Source organism: Talpa occidentalis, unplaced genomic scaffold, assembly GCF_014898055.3.
Source record: "Talpa occidentalis isolate TD23 unplaced genomic scaffold, MPIMG_talOcc4v2.1 talOcc4.3, whole genome shotgun sequence".
Taxonomy (NCBI): Eukaryota; Metazoa; Chordata; class Mammalia; order Eulipotyphla; family Talpidae; genus Talpa; species Talpa occidentalis.
Genome location: NW_023603184.1, coordinates 100,372,497 through 100,383,256, shown reverse-complemented (window position 1 = coordinate 100,383,256; position 10,760 = coordinate 100,372,497). Strand labels below are relative to the sequence as shown.

Sequence of the window (10,760 nt, the reverse complement as noted above, 5' to 3'; positions counted from 1 at the left end):
CAGAGCTAGCAACGTTTTTCTGAGAAGCTTCTCCTAATCAAAGCTACAACCCCAGAGGAACCAAATAAGACATCAGTGCAAAAAAACAAAACAAAAAACCACACACAACAAAACAAAAACAGACAATTATAAACCAGGGACATCCTGCAGGGGAGGAGGAGGGAGAGGGATCAGAGGGAGGGAGGGAGGAGCACAGGGGACTGAGGTGATGGTGCACGGGTGCTTTGGTGAAGGAAACTCTATGGGGACTACACCTGAGGGGGTAGGGGGAAGCAAATCTTGTTTAAAAATGAACAATGATATGAAAAATAAATATTTTTTTAAAGGACACTTTCATGGGATTATTGACCCTACTGTTGTTCTTTTTTGAGAAGGCCCACCTCAAAAAAAAAAAAAAAAAAAAAAAAAGCTGCAACCCCAGAGTTGTGGTGCCTCTTTGGTTTTGTGTAAAGCAAAATTATTTTTCTTGGATCCTAAATGGTGATAAACCCCATGTTATTATATTTGTGCTGCCTCTAAAGTCAACCCATTGCAGGGCTTCTTTCCCTTCTTTGCTGACCTTAGTATCTTGAGATCTGAACATATAAATATACTAACATACAACATTGGAGGCTAAATAATACACTGTCATATAAATAGGTTCCAGTAGTAACAAACCCTGATGAATGCTAAATTTGAAAGAAAAATTATGGCAGAAAAATTTTGAAAAAATTGAAAACTTGATCTTCATGTTTATTTTGTTCTTATTTTCTGCCAGCTGAAGCACTGGCCCATGGATTCATTTAAGGACATGGGGCAGAAAAAGGTTAGCATAGAGTGGCCAGGGGCACAGGCTTTGGACCTATGAGTGTAAGACCTAGGGTAGATTATTCAGTCTCCCTGTGCTTCCATTTCCTCATCTATAAAATGGGAATGAGGATGATAGCATTTAATTCCTAGGGTCATTGAGATATCCAGTAAGGTAGTACAGATAAAACTCTTCAACTGAGCTAGACAGGCAGCAAAAGTACTTGGCCAATGTTAACTGGTATCTTGCATTGCTGAAAGCCATAGTGAGGCACACTTAAGAAAAAGTTAACTCAGTCAGGGAAAGAGATAAAAAATAAGAGCCGTTTGAGAAAATGGAAGTATTAACCAGATGGAGAAGAACAGAAAAGCCATCGGAGAAGCTATATGTGAATATTTGACTTGGATTTCTTTCCATTGAGCAGCTTAAAAATCATTAATCTCTATTTACACAGAGCTTCATCTGAGCAGTAGTTACCTGAGGTTATTGACTGTTCAGGCCAGAGAACAAGGGTCATCTGAACACTCATTATTTTGAGCAAAAAGCTGTTTCAGGTGTTCTTTTAGGTTATCTGTCTCCAGGAAACTCTGAGGCCAAGCCGGAACATGGGTGGTGAGCGAGGGGGCTGCAGCCTTAGGATTTTCCAAGAGTCACCTTTCAAATTGAGAGGAAAGGTTTAAAGATTGTTATTATGCTTTGTTACTATGTTACTTTGCCTTACTATGCTTTCAAGTAACTTTACAACAATAAATGTCTCTGAAAAGCTGGATGCAGCCAGAACAGCAGTGCTGTTGTCACATCCTCTGCCTGCATCTGCCCTCTCCCTCCAAGGGGAATCATCATCTTCCTAAACCTGTTGATGCCCTCAGCAGGCTTCCCAAGAGCATTCTGTGTTTGTGATTGTTGCTTTGAGTAGATCCAACCTTTTCTCAGATGTCACTGAACTGTGCTTAGGCTGGCCTTTGGGTCATTGACCCTTAAGCAAATAGATAATGTCCTCAAAAAAACTTGACTTCTGTGCAGTGCTTTATATTGAGGAAAGCTGAAGTTGGAAAAGGTGGTAAAACCCTTTGACTCTCCAGAGGGGAGCCCATAATTTCTTCTGACTTCCTCAAGTTCACACGCAAGGGGTAAGTAAGTGGTTTTTACTATCTTTGGCATTTGAGGACTGTTCTGCAAAGTTACTTCCTCTAAGTCTAGCTTTGTGGGATGTTGTGTTTCTGAGTCACTACACCCTGACCACTGATAAACAATACTACTAATCTTGTAGAATACATTAATGATTTCACTATGTTATATACAATACAGATGATTCTTGGTTTCTGTCTCATCTATGGCAGTGCTATTTTGTGCATCTATTCCCTTGAGAATGTGTGGAGGTATGTGGTACAAAGGGGGACTAGATTGAATAATCTGTCAAGTAAAATGCCAGTGAACTGCTTTTAAACTTGACTTTATGAAAGCACAGATACCTAGAAGTCCTACACTGCGTGGTCAGTACTGGTTTCATACAGGACTTTACTATTTATTCTCCACCACCTCTTACATGTCCTCATTCTCCCAGTTTTCAATAATTTTGTTACTAAAAAATAAGTGGTGAGGATATATGGCTAGTGGGGGCAAGATTGTTTCTAGAACCTAATTTTACTTTTAGGTTTCCCTAGTCAGGAGAAATCACATCTTATTGATAATTTGAACACAGTCATAAATATAATACACATGTAAGACTGGAAATAAAATGCAGTATTTTTAAATGTTTTGAAAGAGGAGGATTAGCTTCTAGATATCTTAAAGACAAATTATAATGTATCCAAAACAGTTAATATTGGGTTCTAATGGTGACTATTATTAAGCTTCCAAAGTATTAGCTTACGCATGGTTCTTATTTATGAGGTCCTTTCTGTGCGCTGCCACCAACACTCCTCTCCCCCACCCCCTTCTCCCCCTTGACTCCAGACTTAGTTTCCCTCCTATGCTTTCCTGCAACACTGTAATTATATGTTTGCAGCCTCCATTTCATTTAATTGTAAATTCCTTGAATACTTTGTCTTACTGCTGAGAGTAAGCCAGCATATATTTGCCGATGAATTCAGGAAGTGGATTAGGACATGTTTTAGGGGAAAAATATCCCACATAGCAGTTTTGAAATAAAACCAAAATAATTAAAAAAATAGTTCTATTGTAGAAATCAAACATAAGGGTATATGCTGCTTTGTGATGATAAAAGACCTATACATTAAGAGACAAAGAGCTGGATATTACACTATTTTCTTCAAGAGCAGTTCTTCAGTTCTTCATGTCAATTGTGACTCTGTGAAGAAGGGATATTTTGTGTCTCATGAGGATTACTGTGGATTTCTTTCCTTTTTCCATCAACTTTGGCCTTTGGGGTTAAAGGGACCCCGTATTATTCTATTTCTGGACAGTGTACCCCACATTGTTAAGGCACATCATCACCCCACAGCCTGCTTATTTGCAAAATAACTTTTTCCATTTTTCTTGCTTCTTTGCATAAAATATTATTACTTTCCTTCTCTAATGATCCTTGGGAAGAATAAAACATTTGCTGGGTCTGATAATAATAAAGGTGCTTATCTGCATCACTGAATGTCCTTAGTAAAAGACATTTTACGGACTTTTAAAAAAAAAGTCAAAATTTATAGTTTGGAAAATGACGTCCAAATCCAAGAACAGGAACAAATGTTTCTTTCTGCCTCAGGGAAGGGAGGGCCTTGGAAGGTTTTACAACTTTACAGGAGACTAGCCAAGGGAAATCTTTCCAGGCATGATATAAAGTGAGGGGAGGTCACTCTATTCCTTGCCTGACCCTAGCCCCTCCAGCTACTCAGTGGTTGTTAAAGCATTTAGATCTTCCTTGTGACTGGCTGTATAATAACCTCTGCATGTTCCTCCTGAATGCAGTGTAGGAAAGATCGATAATCAAAAATAGTATTTTGGAGAAAACAAAATTGAAAGCAGAGCAAATTTCCCCAGAGAAAATTCTAACCTAGAGCACTGACATAGTTGATAAGTTATCTTCTAGGGGACCAGAGCCTGGGCCGTGCGGTCTGGCTGTCTCACATCCCACAGGCAGGTGAGTCATCTCCAGCCCACCTAGCTACCTGTTCATGGTCTCAATGAATGCGAATATGCTGCTTGATCTCTGATAATTTCTCTTCTTCCCTAACTAATTTTTTAAACTCTCTGAAGTTGGGTTTTATTTTTTAAGTATAAATATGACCATATCCTTTTTTCCCTGAATACCTTTGCTCTCATTAGCCTTGAACCTAATGTGCTGTCTCATTGTAAATCTGGGCCTTTGTATGTGCAACAATACCTGGACTAATCTTTCTCCTGTCCCCTAGGCTCACTCACCCTCATCTTCAAAGTCCCATGCTAAATGTGATTGTTTCAGAGTCTTCCCTAACTCTCTAGGCAAAGGCAGGGCCTCTGCTTGAGGTCCTAGTAGATGCTGGTGTATCCCCTTACGATGTGTGTCTTGCTAATGTGGCATCTGTCTTCCCTGTTGCATGAGGGTAAGGCAGGTAGGAGTGTTGTAGAGCAACCGGCAAATCAGGTCTTGCAGTGGGCTGTCATGAGCTGCCCTCACAGTACAGCCATCAGTAAACATTTGGTGTAAATGGTTAGATGATTTAAGGCATGGGCCAAGATGGGGTGGGAGGGGAATGTGGGTTTAACGGCTATCCTTCTCCCCCCCTCAAAGTTCCATTTACGCCAATTCGCTTTTACAGAAGATCTGCAGCAATACATGTTTTAGCTTTCCAGATAGAATTTTATGACCAAAGTCTAAAAGCAAAAATAGTGTCAGCTTTTGTAATCCAGGAAGCCCACACCAGAAGCAGCAGAGAGAGTGGCCCTCCCAAGCTCCTTCCCCAAGTACTGCTTTATACAGGTTGGGTATTTATCATATCATTCCTGCTTTTACTTTATGCTAGTGTCCTTTTCAGTTTCATGTGTTATTTGGTTACTTGTCATGATTTGATAGGTTATTTTGGGGGTTGGGAATGCTAAAAAATTTTCCATATAAATGAACGATAATTGATTCTTTGATTTACACCATTTCAGCTAATGAAAGTCTTCATAGGAATGATCTGTGCTCAGAAAGCAGGGTAAATAGGTGTGATTTGTTATCACTACTCAGCTCTGCCACTGTAGCAGCCAATGGCAAAACAAAAACAAACAGGCCCGACTGTGTTCTAGTAAAAGCTTCGCCAAATAGGCAGTGGAACCAATATCCCTGTTGTAGTCATGTCCTTCAGCCTGGAAAGAATCTAGATCTTGGGAGAACTAGTTGCCTTCCTGATCTGTTTGTTTTCTTTTCTTTCCCCCAGTTCTCTTGCAGTACTAATAGCCAGTTGCTAGGTTTGTTTCCAGCCTTTGGGGGAGGTCAGCTCACTCATCTATTGCTCAAGGCTGGTGTCTCCACCGAGTCACACTAGCAGCCTTGGTGTAATGGCCGTGGTGGGTTTGGACATTTTATACTCTCAAGGTCTTTGATTTGTGCCTGGCATGGCTTGTAAAACCATGTGCTAGGCCCAGTTTTGTGAGCCTCAAGCCCCTGGGACTCCTCTCAGTCAGCTGTCTTAGTCTCTCACTTTCCCAGGTTCCCATGGGTGACCCATCTGGACGTCCTCTCTGCCCCCATCCGTGCCTGCAGCGGTCCTTCAGAATGTTGTTGCTAGTGTTGTAAGAAAATTCTTTGCTATGTCTACCAGTGATGGTCAGGAGACAGTCCTCTAATATGGGTTTCTGTGTTGATAAGATTACACATTTTATCAAAGAAAAGAAAACTTTAACCTTGGATAGTTAAGCAGAAGCACATGTAGTACTGAGGTCACAGAACATGGGCCATTTTGAAAGGGACACTGACTTCTGGGGGGGAGGGGTAAAGGATTCTATGATTAAGTGCCCAAAGTAGGCCAAACAGTGCTTAGAAATATTAATTTCCCACTTTTAGCCCCAAGAGTCTCTTAAGTTTATTGAAAGACAATTTTTCCTGGAAGACCTAAAAATTCTCTATCTGTTCTCAAAAAGATTTTTCAGAGATTCATAAAAGGAAATACCCTTATTTTCACCTCTGAGGTTTTTCAATGGTAATTAAAATAAGATTTTGAGATGGTACATTGTTAGTAAACCCTAATTAAAGTTTCCTGCATTGTATGACACCCAGATACCTTTCACATACTTCAGCAAGTCCAAGAACAAATTTTAGCCTCTGTACTCTATAGACAGGAGCCAGAGAGTAGAATTAAATGACATTGTATCTGCTTATATTTGGGATAAATAATGGAGCAGAAAGGCATGTTTTTTTGTTTTTTTCAAAGCTTTTTATTTATTTATACAAGAACTGGAGTACAGGCCAGATGTGCGGGAGGGTGAAAGGATTCACCAGAGAAAGAGCAGAGCACAGAACAGGCAGACTGACTGAAATACACTGCTGAGGGGAGGAGCAGGCAAGACAGGAGAGGTCTGCTGTGCCATGTGGGACATTCGCCAGCCAGCTGGAATTGAACCGGCACTTCAGAGGCTGCCGATAGCTTCATAGCATGGTGCTCAGTCATCTGCGCCACCAGGGAGGCCCAGGAAGTCATGGTTTTTCTTTATTAAAGATTTATTCATTTATGCATACAAGAACTGGGGTACAGACCAGAGGTGTGGGGGGTGAGAGGATTCACTAGAAACAGAGTAGGGCACAGAACAGGTAGCATAACTGAAATTCACTGCTGAGGGGAGCAGTGGGTGAGTCAGGAGAGGTCTATTGCGCCATGTGGGTTGCTCCCTGGCCGGGGATGAAACTCTTGCTGCAGTGGCTGTGGATAGCCTCATAGGTTGCATTTTAACCCCTTGCGCCACCAGGGAGGCCCCAGAAAGGCACGTTTAAATCATAGAATGTAGCAAGTGAGGAGGAGACACATTCTCAAGACCCTATAAAACAAGTCTGATTATCACTAAAAACTGGATTTGCCCCTCATTTCCACGGTTTCAGAGACAGCAGAGATTTTTCAGGATCAGCTATATGAGTTTCTCAGGATTCATCTAATAAAAAGGGAATTAACCAGTGGGGAAAAACTTGGTCTAATGATGTATTTCATCCTACATTTACAATGATATGAGGCAAGTCATCTAATGTGTAATTCTGAAAACATCATATTTTCTGAAAAAGATCACAAGCAGGATTTTCATTTTTTCATTTTTGGAATCTTGGTATCTTTTATGCATTTTTCTAAACCTGTGTTATAAAATTGCCACTGTTTTTGTGGATGCATATAAGTAATTAACATTCCAAGAAATGGCTCCAAAAGTTATCACTGCCATTTCTGAGTTGTGCAGAAATAAATATAAGAAAATAAGGTAACTACACTGGAGAGGGATGTCTTTTGAAATCTATTTCCTTGGTATGTGGCAAGGGAATAACAGGACTATTAAAGTTCAGAGTGTGCATGGGATGCTGAGGAAGAAAGTAAATTATTAGGTAACTGGTGTGGGCTCGCAGGCGAGTCATGTGTTTTTCTTTTAGAAATAAGCAATAATGTAGAATGCTCAGTGTATTAGTCAGGGATCTCCAGAGAAGCAGAATCAGCAGGATAGATATATAAAAAGAGATTTATTCTGAGGGATTGGTTCATGTGATTACAGAGGCCAGCTGAGAAGTCACAAAACTTGCTTTCTGCGAGTGGGTTGTCTAGGGAAGCAGTCCTAATTGGGGTGGGGAGGCACTGAGAACCAGGAGGGCTGATATCTGAAGGCAGGAGAAAATGGGTGTCCTAGCCAAAGCAACAGGGCAATTTCATTCACCTTTTCCTTCTATTCAGGCACTCAATAGATTGGACGAAGCCCACCTGTATTGATAAGGGTGATCTTATTAACTCAGTCTATTCTGGAGACATCCTCACATACATAGCCAGAAGGAAAGTTTTACCAGATAGTCAGCCATCCCTTAGCCACTGGGGCTGACGCATGAAATTAACTATCCCACCCATCTTGGACAAGGTCACTCCGAGATCATGATAAAATGAGATGAAGCAAGGCCAATTCATAATTTTGTCTAAGCACAGGCAAAAATAAGATCACTGTGCAACCCACACAATTCCAAACACCCCTCTCTCTTGCTAAATGAATATTTTTGTTTTTTTACCCAATCATAAAATTTCTCTAGCTTTCTGACAGCAGCCATTCTAGATGGACTTAATATAATATCCTTCCTCTACGTCTTCCCAACATTTCATAGTATTGGATATTCTTTGCCAGATTTCAGTGAAAACTTTAGATATTTATTGCTGATGATCACCCAAAACTTATTCATTGAGGTTACAAAATCATGATTTTTTTCTCCTTTATTATCTAGGTTTTTAAAAATCAGGACTAGATAATGATTTTTATTGAATACTTTTTTGGCATCTATCAAAATGATGAATTTTTTAACATTAAATATTCATTGCATTCCTGCAACCAACATGATTCATTGTGATTATTTAAACAAACAGCTGAATTATATTTAATATCTTATTTTGCACTTACAAATCTGTTTTCAAAAATAATTTTAGTTTTTTCTCATAATTTTGATGTCAAGATTATACTGATTTTATAAAATTAGATAGGTAGTTTTTCCTAGTTTTTCTCTTTACTAAAGAAAACATTTGTATGAAATTAGAATTATCTTTTCTTTGAAGTTTTGGTAAAATTTACCTGTAATATTATCTGGTTCTATTGTTTGTTGAGATTTGAAGGCTTTTGAATATTGAGTGAATATACTGAATAGCCATTAGTTTTCAAATTTTCTAGTCCTTCCTGAATAAAATTTGGTATCATATTTTTCCAGAAAAATTATCTTATCCTGGTTTTCAAATTTATTACTATAAAATTATTTATAGTATTTTCTTACAACTTACAAAGTTTCTTTTGTTATGTTACCTTGTTTACTTTCTGTGAATATTTATTTGTGATTTATATCTTTTTCTTTGCAGTCACTGAGTTTTGCCTGTATTTTGAATTGCAGTAGTTTTTGTATTGTTTTATACGATTTACTGCTTTTTGTTTTATTTTGTTTCCTATATTAGTAATACTGCTTTTTGATAAGTTCTTGGTTAGAATGTAATTTGTCAATTTTTTAAAAAATAAAATTAATTTATGTTTATATCTAAATCTTTAAGAATTTTTTAACTGCATCCGACAAGATTTTACATTTTATTGCAATTATATTTTGCATTGTCAACAAGACAGGTATGATGAAGCTAAAATTAAATAGTGGTATTTATTTATTGATAGATTTCAAGTCAAGGAGCACCAATTCAGATACCAGTCCAAATGCTATTGCACTGGGATCTTTATTTTAGGGAGTTTTAAAGGAACAGGATGGGAGGGAAGAGGGGGGAGGGATATTGCAAGGCTGCAGGAGAAAGGGGTGGAATTCACTAAGAACTTGGCTTGGTTATAGATTACATACCTTTGAATTCATTGGCTTTTAGTCAAGCTGGCCTTGGTTACTATGGGGAGAAGAAAAAGAGGGAAAAAAAAATCTCTGTATAGTTCTTGGAGAAGACACCATCTACTTGGAAACTGGTTCTTGCCAGTCAGTAAATAGTTCTTTTAAAACTTAAAAGTTCATTTGAGATGGAGTCTTGGGCATAAAATAGAATCAGTTCAGTCAACCTAAATATCCCTTTTCAAAGAGTATTTTATAATATCTTTCATGATTTCATTTTTAACCCATAATTATTAACCCATTGTAGTTTAAAATTTATAAGACACACAATTTTATTGGCTACATCTTGTGGTTTACTACTGTTTAATATTTCTTATTTATTCTTTGAAGAATAACAGTTGAAATTTGTGGTGAGTTATTAATGATCAAATATAATTGAGAAAAAGTATGTATTGATTGCTTTCAATATGTAGATATTAGCTAAAGTTATTAATTTTGTTTCTAAATTATTATAGGATCCTCTTTATCTCTATTTTTGCTTTGAACATAATTTTTTTTCCCGGCAAGATAATAGTTTAGGGAAATCAATATTGGTATGACATATCCTTTTTTATCTCTTAATTTTTATTTTTTTTAGCTAATGAGAAAATTTATTTATTTATTTTTATTTTAAAATTTTTTAAATTATATATTTTTACATCATTTTTCATTTTTGCTAATTTTTATTTTATCTTAAATTTTATCTCAACCATTCCTTATGATTTTATATTGTCTTTTAGAATTGATATTATATATCTGAATTTTTCAAAACTCAATGAAATAATGAATCTCTAAAAAAATAGTCTTTAGCTGTATAATATACATATCAGAAAGTTCACCTGTTTTAACTGTACAATTCGATGGTGTTTAGTATTTTTATGGACTTTTGTAACTATCACCATCGTCTAATTTTAGAGCTTTTTTTATCTTTCCCAAAAGAAACCTGAGTCTGTTACCTAGTCACTCCTCACCCTCCTTCTCCACCCTACCCCAGCCCTAGGCAACCACTCCCTTATTTCCTGTCTCTATTGAGGTGCCCTCCTTGGGAATTTTATATTAATGAAATCATATAATACGTGACTATCTTCTTTCACTTTGCATGTTTTTGGGGTTCATCCACATATTTTGTGTCAATACTTCAATGCATGTATATTATTATATTTACTGAACAATTTGTACCCATTCCTTTTATTTTATATTTTCTTTTTGTTAGCCTTTTTCTCCCCTCTTTTTCTTGACCTCTGTTTTGTTGATGAAGTTTTCTCAGTTTTTATCCTTTGCTTATATAGAAACTGCTTATATAGAAACTGTTTACTGTATTGGTACTATTTGAGTTAAAAATAAATTAAAAAAGAGTTGAAACTATATGCAATTCATAGTTTCATATGTAAAAATGTTGAACTAATCAGATTTAATCTAATAGATATTTATTTCTTAAATAATGTCCATAGATTTTCATGACAATGTCTACATGTTTAATCTAAACTTTGA

At 37.2% G+C, this 10,760-nt stretch overlaps 1 protein-coding gene across 3 annotated transcripts in view; it reads left to right on the top strand.

Annotated features, from left to right (window-relative positions):
• ABCB11 (ATP binding cassette subfamily B member 11) overlaps positions 1-10,760 on the top strand; it is an 82,893-nt gene that overhangs the window by 12,144 nt on the left and 59,989 nt on the right. The window contains exon 1 of one of the 3 annotated variants that reach the window (XM_037523475.2): positions 1,870-1,917. The exons of the other annotated variants lie outside the window; for them this stretch is intronic. The gene's annotated coding sequence lies outside the window, so the exon portion shown is untranslated. Of the gene's footprint in view, positions 1-1,869; positions 1,918-10,760 lie in introns of those variants that run through there. 3 annotated transcript variants of the gene reach the window in all.